This window comes from Vicia villosa, unplaced genomic scaffold (assembly GCF_029867415.1).
Source record: "Vicia villosa cultivar HV-30 ecotype Madison, WI unplaced genomic scaffold, Vvil1.0 ctg.000606F_1_1, whole genome shotgun sequence".
Classification (NCBI taxonomy): Eukaryota; Viridiplantae; Streptophyta; class Magnoliopsida; order Fabales; family Fabaceae; genus Vicia; species Vicia villosa.
The window spans coordinates 150,619-164,370 of NW_026705278.1; positions in this window are offsets into that span (position 1 = coordinate 150,619).

A 13,752-nucleotide genomic window follows, 5' to 3' on the forward strand; every position below is an offset into this window, starting at 1 on the left:
ACGTCTATTAAGTTGCTATTGTTAATAAAGTCCGAGAACTCCCTCCATTCCCCATTTCCGGCCGAGTCCCCTACACCCCTCCTCTCTCTACTGTTCTTAACAGCGTTGAAATCCCCTGCTATCACCCATTCTCCATCGGAAAAAAATGGATTTAACCTCCTCATTCGAACTGTAAACCAGCTCTTTAGCACCACTAACTTCCTCTGACTGGCCATCGCCCCTCTGCGAGTTCAACACCGCCTCCACATAAGAACCAGCCCTCTTTCCACTGTTAACCTCAGTCACCTTCTTCCCCGACTGCGTCTTTCCTACAAATCCAGGTACACTACTCGCATTGCCCATGACAGCCTCGTCCACCTTTCGAGAAAACCGTGGTATGTTTGCGTGTATCTTAGTCCCGTCAATCATTATAGCGTCGAGTTTTAACGCCAGCATTCTCAGATCGTCAACGTCGCAAAACCGTCCAAAACCGAACCTTCTCCCCCATTTGTTTCTCCTTGGTGAGATGACAACCTCAACACACTTCCCTACACACCGAACAAACCGAACAAATCCACGGCCTTGATTCTGTCGGGAAGGTCCGAACAGAAAATAGATGAAACCTCACCACATCCCTTTCCCCTAATCATTCCTTTATATGGGAAGACATCCCACCTTTCTCTTATGTTGCTGAACACCTTTTTAGACGCCGGTCTCCACTCCATGATGCTGAAAGCGTCCCGCAACGCTTTATCCCCTGGTCAAACGAATAAGTTTCCGGCGAAGGAGAGAGAACAGAGCATTTGAAAGTTAATTCCTTTATTATTCCGTTGCAATGCATATGTATTTTGTGCTTAGATAATATGGAAAAATCAACATAATTCAAGCCCCATCCCTACATATTTATGTTTCTCTTACCTTTAAAATTCATTTAAAATTTAAACAAATGATTTATGAATCAAACTAAAACACGGTAAAAAAAATAGATAAGTCATCAAAAATAGATAAACCTAAAAAATAAAAAAAATGTCAAATAAGTTTTTAGTCCCTATAAATATGGAACTTTTCAATTTTAGTCCCTACAAAATTTTTTTTCGAATTTTGGTCCTCACAAAATTTTGCATCATGAATTTTGGTCCTTCAGGTTATGTGGCACGCCATATGTCTCGCCACGTCTAGAAAACGCAGAAGTAAAGAAAAAGAGGCAGATTGCGGGGGTTTTAAATTCCCTTTAAATAACTGAAAAATAATAATTTCTCACAAACAATTAATCAAACTGTTGGTAGGCAAATAATTTTTGTAGTAGATTATGCACATGATTCATTGTTTACACTATTGAAACAAGAATGGACATGTGCTGCAGAAATAACAATGCTTTATTACAAAGCAAACAAGATTGGACATGTGAGCAAACAATGCTTTATTTTCCTTGCGTTCGAAAATACACATATTATTTGATCTCGAACACTTAATTGAGATCAGCTGGCTCACACTATACCTTCACCAAATAATCTTCAAATAATTTATACCTTTAATTTGAGATCAGATGACCAATATTAATGAGTGTGTAACACATTTAGTGTGTGGTATGGTATCTGAATCACATTCTTCTTAAGCATGTTTAGGAGTTCATAATTTCTTCTTCTTTTATACATAGTTAAGTGCTTATCTTGTCGTGGTTTAAGGTTTTATGTAAGTGTGGACATGTTATGTAATTTTTAGGTTGAGGCAACTCTATTAGGACACCCGGGGATTGCAAGTGTTGTTATTGTGGGAATTCCAGATGCTCATTTCACAGAGCTGGTAGCAGTATGTATCCAACCTAGTGAAAATTGGCAATGGTTAGAGCATTCTACTTCAAATGAAAAGTATCCCTTATCTAAAAAATTCTCCAACAATACTGTTTGAAAAATAGTTTAAGCAGGTTTGTATAAAAAATTTACTCATATTTATTAAGCTAGATTTTGATTGAATTAACTTCTAATTTGCTAAAACTTTTCAATTAAAATAATTTGTACTTTCTCCATTCCAAAATTTTAATAGCATAAGATTTTTCCGCACATAATAAAAAATATCTAGGCATGCAATGCAATGGTGGTTTAAGGATAAACATCTTTTTTTTTCTCCTTTCAGGTTTAAGATACCAAGGATATTTATTGAATGGAAGAAGCCTTTTCCAGTCACTACCACCGGAAAAATAAGAAGAGACCAAAGTGATGCTAGATCAGTTGAAAAATAGTTGTAGCCGTCATCAAATCCATCAACCTTCTAGCATCCATTAGCATATTATTCATGCACATTCCATCCATCACAATGTTATACGAATAAATATTCGGTTCAATATCATTATCCACTTTTTCATCAAGAACCGGTCGAGCCTCCAACAACTTTCCATTTCTCAGCAAACCCAACAACCACGGCCATTGACATACAATGAAAATAGATTTTCAACAATTTTCATTTTAAGGAAAATAATTTTTACAAGATATTATTCTCAATTTTTATTAATGCAATACTGCAAATTTCACAAACCCATAATATGCTTTAAGAATTAATTATATTTATATCAGACTATGCATCAATGTGTCCATGTTAGTACCAATAAATATGAACAGTTACAACAGAGGCCAAACCCACTCAAGAAACAACTTCATTAATGTTGAATCAGATATTTCCAACCTTGAACGTAAAGGTTGCATCAATGAATAACTTATATGAAACCAACCCATTTGAGAGAAGACTCGAATACTTGTTCATATGTATAGTACCTTAAAATTAAAATCCAAAATATTTGTCATTATAGCTGAATTAAAATTTGAATTCCCTATCAACGGTTTGATTAATTGCTTGTAAAAAATTATTATTTTTTAAGTTATTTAAAGGGAGTTTAAAACCTCCACAATCTATCTCTTTTTCTTTAGTGTTGACTGTTACTGACGTGGCGTGACACGTGACGTGCCAGGTAAGCCCCCGTTAGAGTAATCTAACGAGAGGGACCAAAATTCTTGACGGAAAATTTTGTGACGATCAAAATTCGATGAAATTTTTTGTAGGGACTATTAGGGAAAAGTGTCATATTTATAGGGACCACTAACATATTTAACCCAAAAAAATAATAATAATAATTCTCCCTAAATTGATTCATTTCATAACTAAAAATTAATAATTCAGAAATATGCAATAACAAAATAACAAATGAAAACAACATATTGTTTCTACAAAATACAGTTTTTGGACCACAACTCTTCAAATAAACTAACAAGACACATAGAAAATATTCAGTCTCTTCAAATCAAAGTATATAGAGCTATTTTGTTTTTTCCTTTCTTTTTTATATGTATTATTAAGGTAGTTTTACTCTTGTACCCAACTTTATATACACAAATGATGCGACATTGATATTGCAGAATGGTATTAAAAATAACATGGAACAATGCAAACAAACTTTAATTTGAAGCTCTTTAATAAGTCTCATATGAAAGAAAAGAGAGCAAATATGAGCAAGGGCAACTCGCCGACGAAACCAAAATGAGAAGGGATTCTGCATTGGTAGAAGTCGCCGGCAAGTCATCCTTGGCTCAAATCCACTCTCTCTGCCTCTTCATGCAAGACATTTGAGCATATCAACAATATCAATGAAACTTAACCTATTATCTTCTAAATTCAAATCTGTACCATACCCTTCATTTAGCCATGTATTTATAAGCACAAAATTAAGGTCAGAGGGTTATAGTTTCAATTTCTTCAAAGGAAATATTCCATATTAGACATTGACCCCTTTTACCAATATATCAGTGTCCTTGATGCTTCTTATCCAAAACCGTAATTGCTGTATATATAGAATCAAATTTTTGCTACAGAAGAAAAATATAGTTGACAATTGGCTAATTTTCTTGCCAAAAATGTTTGTTGATTGATTAATATTACTTGTTGTGGAAATAGAATATAACAAGGGGAACTAAAGCAGCTAGAGGAATGGTTACCCGTGTGTTTTGGTCTATATTGTCAATGTCAACAATTTTTTCTCACAAAAATATAGCTTATCAGAAGATCGTATATAACAAGATTTAGATTTAATTAATATTAATGGGTTTTGTAAGAACGTGTGCTATAAATTACATCGGTGTTCTTCATCATTAAATCATTATCTGTACGTTATATGCTTGTGTAGTTTTTTTTAAATAGATAATGGAATTAACGGGAGCAAAAGGGATGCTCCGCCCCGATACAAAAAAGAATACAACTACCTCTCAAAACAAAGAAGCGGTAGAGTATTCCAATTATAAAAATTATAAAAATTAATTAAGAGTTTTTTTTAATAAGCAATTGATATAAGATATCGCACTAGGGGTGCAACCCTTACATCGAGAACACACTATTAAGAATTGTTACAAAGTAATGGCAATTTATACCAATCATAAAAATTAATCCTACTTGGAAGTTCCTTATTACTAGCCCATCTCCATGAAAAATACAAGATATTTGATATCACCTCATGGAAGCTAAAGATGTCGTTATAAAAAATGATTGTATTTATCATATTCCAAGTGAACCAAATTAAGGCTATCCATATTGTGTTTAGAATAATTTTAATGTTGGTGTTTTTCACCTTTTCTTGAATGCTCCCAAAACTCTTGAAATTCTCTTGAGAAAGATTCACATCATTACCCAACCACAAATAAATTCTATTCCACACCTCCTTTGTGACATGGCATTGGTAGAAAAGATGATCCAAAGTTTCCGGGTGATTTGAACAAAAAGGGCAATCTATGGAAGTAAGAGAAGGCACACCTCTATTGACGAGTTGATCTTTTAACGGTAGTCTATTGATGAGGAATCTCCAAGAAAAAATCTTGATCTTTGCCGAATGTTTGTATTCCAAATGACATCCAACATCTTGATGATGGGAGTTGGCCAAGCTAGATCCTTTGCATATGAAACCAAGTGTGACACACTAGACAACGTGAAAACTCCGTTTGAAGTTAGGTTCCAATGGAAATCATCCTTTTCCAAAAAGTCCGGCACCATCCCTTGAAGGATCGTTTTCAAGTCCCTAAGCTCTTCGCTAATAACCGTTGTCGTTGCGGATGGATTGGTGGAAGGAGCAATCGGAACTGGAGAATTCAAAACTTCCACACCGAAAATGTCTTCCAAGTTCCACGTAATTTTACCATGGTTAAGAATAATGAGATCACTTACCACACTTAGTTTGTTGGTTGTTCGCTCGAACAAATGTGGAAAAGCAACACGAAGCGGTTGATCATCCAACCAACAACTATACCAAAAAAGGATATTATTGCCTTTCTTGAACTCACATTTATCCCAATCGGCAAAACCTTCATCCAAATCATCCTCTTTGAAATCATTAAGAAATATGTCTCTCCACCAACGGGAATCATCCCGATTTAAAAGGTCCTTGCTAGAAGCTAACACTTTTATTTTTTGATTATGATATCTCAAAAGTAAGAATCTACTCCACATAGCCTTATCTTCCTTTAAAATTATCCACTTCCATTTGAGGAGAAGGGATTTGTTCATTTCTCCCACATCTCTAATACCTAACCCTCCTTTCTCTTTTGGTTTGCAAACATTCTCCCACTTAACCCAATGGATGCATCTTGATTTCACATTCCCACACCACAAAAAGTTGCAAAGAAGGCTTCTAATAGCTTGAATGATTTTACTCGAAGCTTTATAGAAGGAAAGAGTAAAGATAGGAATAGCATTAAGAACGGATCCAATAAGAGTCACCCTCCCGCCAATGGAGATGTTTCTTCCCTTCCATTTAGTGAGTCTTGATTTTATGTTGTCAATCACCTCTTGCCACACCTTCTTCTTATACGCGCCTTCACCCACCCAAATACCGAGGAATTTAAACGGGAAGCAACCTTTTTTACAAGCAAGGAAAGTTGTCGCCGATTTTATAAACCAATCTCCGATGTGAGTTCTGTAGAAGTTACTTTTGTGAAAATTGATCTTCAACCCGGAAACCAATTCAAAGCCTCTCAGCAACACTTTTAAACTCCAAAGATTATCATAAGTAGGTTCTCCTAGAATGATGGTATCGTCCGCAAATTGGAGAATGTCCACAAATTCGTTTACACCATACTTGAAAGGTTTAAAATCATCCACCTCCATGGTCTTCTTAGTTAAAGCGGTTAAACCGTCCATAGCAAGAACAAACAAGAAAGGTGACATGGGATCACCTTGTCGTAAACCTCTTTGAACCTTGAATTCTCTAGTTGCACTTCCATTCACCAACACGGACATGTAATTGGTAAATATGCTAGACTCCATCCATTTCATCCATCTTTTACCGAACCCCATTTTCACCAAAATCCATCTTAAATAATTCCAAGTAATTGAGTCATAAGCCTTTTCGAAGTCCACTTTAAGCAATAAGCACCCCTTCTTCTTCCTCTTTGCCCAATCAAGAATTTCATTCACCATTAAAACTCCATCCATCATGCTTCTTCCCGGTACAAAAGCGGTTTGATTGAAAGAGACCAACTTGTCCATTACACCTTTCATCCTAGCCGCTAGCATCTTAGCAATGATCTTATAAATACTCCCCACTTTGTGATAGAAGTCGTTGCAACACTTCATGACATCTTGTTTAATGATAGACCAATATCTTTTGTAGAACTCCAAAGAAAAACCATCCGGCCCCGGACTCTTGTTACCGTCACACGACCAAATAGCTTCCTTTACTTCGTCTTCTTCGAAAGGTTTCTCTAGATCCGATGAGTCTTCCAAAGATAAAGTGTTGAAATTGATCCCTCTAAGCTCCGGCCTTAAAAGACAATCTTCTTTAAAGGAATTATCAAAATGCTTGAAAGTGAACTCTTTTATTTCTTCAACTCCTTCCAATCTTCCCGCCATAGAATCAATGGAACAAATAGCATTTCTTCTTCTTCTTTCTTTTAATGAGTTATGGAAATAACGGGTGTTGTCATCGCCTTCGGAAAGCCAAAGTTGTCTCGACTTTAGCCTAAGGATACCTTCTCTCTTGTTTATGTTGTCCCAAAAATCCTCCGCCACTTTTATTATTTTCATCGCCACTTCTTCTGGAACATTACCTGCAAAATGAACAAACACGTTATCTAAAGAGTACAACTCTTTCCCATCATTATTGATTTTGAGATCTATCCACCCATAAACACTCTTATTCCACCAAGCTATCCGGTTTTTGAGAGTTTTCAACTTTTCGACCAAGCAATAATCACCTCTTCCTTTGACCGCTATCTTCTTCCATTCCTCCTTCACGAAGGTATCGAAATCCTCGTGTTTGAACCACATGTTATTGAACTTAAAAGGTTTGGGACCCCAATCCTTTCTATTGTCTTTCAACCAAATAGGGGTATGATCGGACACATCTCTCTCACCGATGTATTGGCCCTCCACCTTCCAATCATTAACAAAACAATCCGATAAAAGGAATCTATATATCCTACTCATCGACTTGCCATTACTATTAATCCAAGTAAACTTGCCTCTTATAGTAGGAAGGTCCACCGACTCCATTTCCTTTATGAACTCTTTAAAAAACATTATCTCCCTCCTATAGCTACAACTTGATGTCCCGATTCTTTCTTCTAAGGAAGAGAGGGAATTAAAATCTCCTCATATGCACCACGAACCTTTTATGTTTTTGTTTTTGAACTCACATAACCTATCCCACGTTCTCTTTCTCGTGTTCATGTCACAAGAAGCATAAACATTCACAAAATAAATGATTTTGTCCTCCTTCTCCACACAAAGACCTAAGAAACCCTCTCCACGGAAACTAAAGATTAGGTTGAAGAAATCCTTTTTCTACATAGTAAGAATGCCTCCCGACGCCCCATTGGCATCCAAATACGACCACTCCACTTGGTTGTCACCCCCCATTTCTTTGACTACATTACTCTCTATGCCACTTAATTTTGTCTCTTCAATAAAAAAAATATCAACATCCCCTTTTTGAATATGATAGCCGACTCTCTTTCTCTTGACCCGGCTGCCTCCTCCTCTTAAGTTTAAAGAAAAAATAATCATGGAATAGGTTGATTTTTGATCCCCTTCGTCGCATAATTAGGAGTTAAATATACAATATCCAATATTCCTGTAATATAGGTGAAATTTGCTTTATCCTTGATAAAAAAATAGAATCACTTCTTTTAAATGTTCAAATCTATGTCTTTTGCCCCATAAGTTCACAACTTACCTCCAATAATATATATTTTTTATTTACCCTCTAATATTTTTTTTTCAATAAGCAATTGATATAAGAACACGCACTAGGGGTGCAACCCTTACATCAAGAAAACTACACCGATTTAAAACAATCCAATGGATTTTTGTACCATTCATAGAAAGTAGAATTCGAAACTGAATTAGCCCTAACTAACCAATTCCAATAGAAAAACATAATATTGGAACACACCGTGTCGAAACTAAACGCAACCTTTTCGAAAATCATAGCATTTCTCATAATCCAAATGCTCCAAGATGTGGCAATCCAAATGGTGTTAATCTTCTTCCTATTATTAGCTATCTTCACCTTCTTTTGAATGATCCCAAAATCCAAAAATTCCTCTAAGGTGAATGGAAGGTCATCTCCCATCCACGTGTAAATCCGCCTCCATAAATTCTGCACCACACGACAAGAGGAAAGCAGGTGAAATAGAGTCTCCGGATGGCTCCTGCAAAATTCACAGAGAGTGTTTGAGGAGATGCTGCCTACTCCTCTCGATGACAACATATCTTTCGTAGGTAACCTAGTAACAAACAGTCTCCATGTGAAAATCTGGATTCTTAAAGGTGTCGTCGACTACCACATAACCTTCAAGAGAGACATGGTGGGCTGCTGCCACGCAACCTCTTTGCGTTCAGAAATCAGTCCCAAAGCGCTAGCCACTAAAAAAACTCCGTCGGCGTTTGGTAACCATTGAAACTCAGCATTACGGTTCCGCACCGGCCTTACCGTCGGTAACATAACCTGAAGCGTACTCCACTACTCCTTAATAACTCCATCAGCAACAGAAAAATATTCTGGAAAACCTGGACCGAACAGAAAATTTACCCTCTAAATTTAATGTTTAATTAGTACGCTTAGGAGAAGAATCCAAAAAAATATATATATTATAGTGGCTATTCCAAAAAAAAATATTACAGTGGGTAAAACGAAAATCGCCTACATTATAGAAGTAAAGTCGTATTAAATCTAAAATTTAAAGAGATGACATATTCTATATGGACATCTAATATGTAGATTCTAAAAAAAATATATTTTAAATTGAATATTATTATTTTTTGTAAATTTTAATTATTATAATAATCATTATTATTATTATTATTATTATTATTTTTTTATTATTATTATTATTATTATTATTATTATTATTATTATTATTATTATTATTATTATTATTATTATTATTATTATTATTATTATTATTATTATTATTATTATTATTATTATTATTATTATTATTATTATTATTAGTGTATCTCATGCTTTTGTTATAGAGTTTAAAGATCAGCTTAAATTAGGAGTTTACTTTTGGTTTCTCTTCTTCCTTATTTTATTTCATATTTTTTTTTTACTTCGTGGAAAGATTATTTTATCAAGATAAATTGTATCGGAATTCTTCAAATTTAGGAATTTGGTTTTCTTATGTTTTGAATTGTGGTGAAGATATTTTATAAATCCTTGACAAGTCTTTGATTGTCATTTTAGAAAAAGGGTTTGAAATTTGTAAGAGGAAAAGTCTTGCTTCGATTTAATTTAACGGCATGGATTTTAGCAATCACTATGCACAATAGAAGCCAGTCCAGGTATATGATCAAGAATCGAGATAAATTCATTTTCTATCTAGTTAAGAAGCTGATTATTGCAAACTAAAATGATAAATATTGTCAAAAATCAAGGTAATTAAAAAATATTTTTCCCTCGGTTTTCAGTAGAAAATGCTGTGAATAAGCTTTTTTTAACGTTACATTGTTTACACAGAATATTAAAATACATTATTACAACAAATACAGTTTCGTCATAGTCGTTGTTGTTCCAACTTCTAAGGATTGAATGTATCCAACTTATAAAGAGTTATTTGTTCCAAACGTGGAAAAATATTTTTTCTACACTTGATATTCAACATAGAGAACTTTTCCAAACTTCTTTAAATTCCAAAATTTCATTATCTAGAGCAAATGTTTTCATGACAAATGCTTTCACGAGAAAAGTATAGAGTGGTTGATGTAGATAGTTTGTTGTGGATTGATGACTTGGAAATATCTTGAGTATTGTTCCTCAATGAATGTAGGGTAAAGGTTAGTTATTGTGGCTGTGTAACAAAACCCCTCGGTGTTTTTAAAAATTTGAAGGAAAAAGTAAGAAAAATTAAATTAAAATTAAGGTAACCCCTCGGTTTTAGTAAAAAACCAAGGTAATAGGGTTCAAGCAAAAAATGGTGAATGATAAAAAATTAAAAGTAACATGTCATATTTTCATTTAACAGACACCATTTTTTGTATATAATTTATACCATTTTTAGGAATAAATTTCTCAATGTTGTTAACCTAGGAAAAGAAGTGTTGTTGTTTTTTTATTGGCAACAATGGAAGGTTATTCCAAAAATACAACAACAACATCAACACCATTATGTGAGATAGATTGCAAGAGTTGAAAAAAATATTTTGTTCAAGATAGAATAACATTGAAGATTTTTTTTTCTTGTAATCCATCCAAAAAGAATGATGCATACGAATGTGAGGAGGCTACATATAAGGTAAGATTAGGGTGAAATCTGTTTAACGAATTCTTTTATAATAAAATCTGATTATTTTATCACCCAATTATTACGGAAACTAAAGGGATAAATCATTTAATTTACACTTATAATGAAATAAAAAATAAACTGCAATAACTTGGATTCGAAGCATATCTTGTATTGTTTGTCCCATCAATGATATTAAAAAGCGAAGAAGTATGTTATTTTTTTTAAAAGAAATAATCCCACATTAAAAATATCGGAATTAAACAATATTTCTTTACGCATACACCTTACCAGTTGGGCATTATGGTGCATGTGTAAAGAAATATTGTTTAACTCCGGTATTTTTATTGTAGGAGATGTCGTGCATAAGATTAAGTTGCTCTCTTGGCTTTGGAACGTTATAGGTTTCAAGTTCACCGTCAATTGTAATTTTTATTTATGGTGTCAAATTCCTTTGGAATCATTGAATTCCCCCATTTGTATTATTCATGAGTGAACACCCCTTATGCTCCTTATTATTATAGAATTCCATTGCTTATAAAAAAGTCTAAGTTTGGAATCATTCCACCTAGATATTGAGATCGAGATTTTTCTTCTTTGGCAATCGTTTTCAGTTCATAACATAATTTACACGACTTTGGTTAGATTTTAGTTTTTTGAAACCGATAAATTGTGATTCATACCTCGTGTTCTTGAACAAAACAAACAATAGAAGGAAGAATTAAACTGGAGAGCATTGTGACAAGCCTCATGAAAAAAAAAGTCATCATGCATGCTGCCACGTCAAGTACCCGTGATTTTCAGTATCAAAGGTGTGATTCTCAATAATGAGGTATCAAGGTGGAATAGTATAATTCGCAAGTTGTGGTGGAAGCTTGTGAACCCTTATGATGCTTTCAACTTGCTGATTCGAGAATAAAATTTGAATCATCAAGCTTAATAAAGATGTATTGATCGAGGGTTCTAAAGATTTTCTTTGTGGTAGACCCATCTTGTCGTGTATATGAGAGTTTGGAAACATAATTAAAAGTCATGGATATGGCTAATACGCTCATGATATTTTTGAAATATGTGATTGTAGGTACAACTACTGGCAACCATTATACAGTCATGACGATTTTTATTATGACAACTTCTTATGGCATTTAGTAAAGTCTCTAATGATCTCCTGTCCAGCAATCTCTAATGATGATATCTGTCAAAGAAGCTATATCAAGCATCATCAATTAGAAGAAGTAAGTTTCAGATGAAGACTAAATTAATAATGAATCTAGCAAAGGAACTTGATGCTTGAAAACTACGAAAAAAGAGGAAGCGTAAAAACTCGTCTGATAAGGTCATGTGCTTAGCGTGTGTCTAAGTGACCAATTAAAATGTAAAAGCTCAAGAGTAAGTGTTAGAACAAGATTTGTTCTTATCAATTATCTTAGTTTTGATGATAACAATAATATGAATTTTGCTTAAGATAATATGGTACTCTAATCCAATGCAATTTCCCTTTCAGGAAATATATATAAAGAGTACGCATAATTCAGCGCTCAGAAGTTGTGTCTCAAATGGTTCAGCATGCAACATCAGAACATGGTCTGGCAAGACATCAGAAGATGGTCGAAGCAGAATCAGAACATGGGTCTATGGAAGCATCAGAAGAACATGAGATCAGAAGCACTGAAGATCAGAAGATGGTATCACGCAACAGAAGCACTTCAAGGTCAGAAGATCAGAAGATGCTATGCACCAAGCTGTTTGACTCTGATGATATTCAAACGTCGTATTCACAAACATCAGATCAGAAGGAAGTACAGGTGGCAGACTACGCTGACTGACAAAAGGAACGTTAAAGCTACTAAAGGCAACGTCAGTAGACACAGCGTGAACAAGGCTCGAGGTAGTTGACAAAAGCGTATAACATTAAATGCAATGCTGTACGGAACACGCAAAGCATTAAATGCACTCAACGGTCATCTTCTCAACGCCTATAAATATGAAGTTCTGATGAGAAGCAAGGTTAACGATTCTGCACCAAAACAACTTATATCAAACTTGCTGAAACGCTGTTCAATCAAAAGCTCAGAATCTTCATCAACTCACTACATTGCTGTTGTAATATCTTAGTGAGATTAAGCTTAAACGATTAAGAGAAATATCACAGTTGTGATTATCGCTTGTAAGAAGCATTTGTAAACTCTTAGAATTACATTAAGTTGTAAGGAACTAGAGTGATCGTGTGATCAGTATACTCTAGGAAGTCTTAGCAGTTGGCTGAGCAGTTTGTAACTAGAGTGATCAGGTTGATCAGTAGACTCTAGAAAAGTCTTAGAAGTTGTCTAAGCAGTTGTTCCTGGAGTGATCAAGTTGTGATCAGGATACTCTAGAAGACTTAGTCGTGGACTAAGTGGAAAACCATTGTAATCCGTGCGATTAGTGGATTAAATCCTCAGGTTGAGGTAAATCATCTCTGCGGGGGTGGACTGGAGTAGCTTCGTTAACAGCGAACCAGGATAAAAATAATTGTGCAATTTATTTTTATCGTCCAAGATTTAAAGTCACACTTATTCAATCCCCCCCTTTCTAAGTGTTTTTCTATCCTTCAATTGGCATCAGAGCGCCGGTTCTAAGGTGCAAGCACTTAACCGTGTTTAGAAAAGATTCAGGAAGAGAAAAACGCTTCATTTAAAAGATGGCTGGTGAAACTCCGACAAATCCACCTGCATCTACATCTGGCTCTGCTGAGCAATACAACGGTAACAATGGTTATACAAGACCGCCGGTATTTGAGGGTGAAAACTTTGAATACTGGAAAGATAAACTGGAAAGTTACTTTCTTGGTCTAGATGGTGATCTATGGGATCTTCTGATGGATGGTTACAAACATCCAGTAAATGCCAGTGGCGTAAAGCTGACAAGGCAAGAAATGAATGATGATCAAAAGAAGCATTTCAGGAATCATCATAAATGCAGAACTGTTTTGCTGAATGCTATTTCTCATGTTGAGTATGAGAAAATATCAAACAGG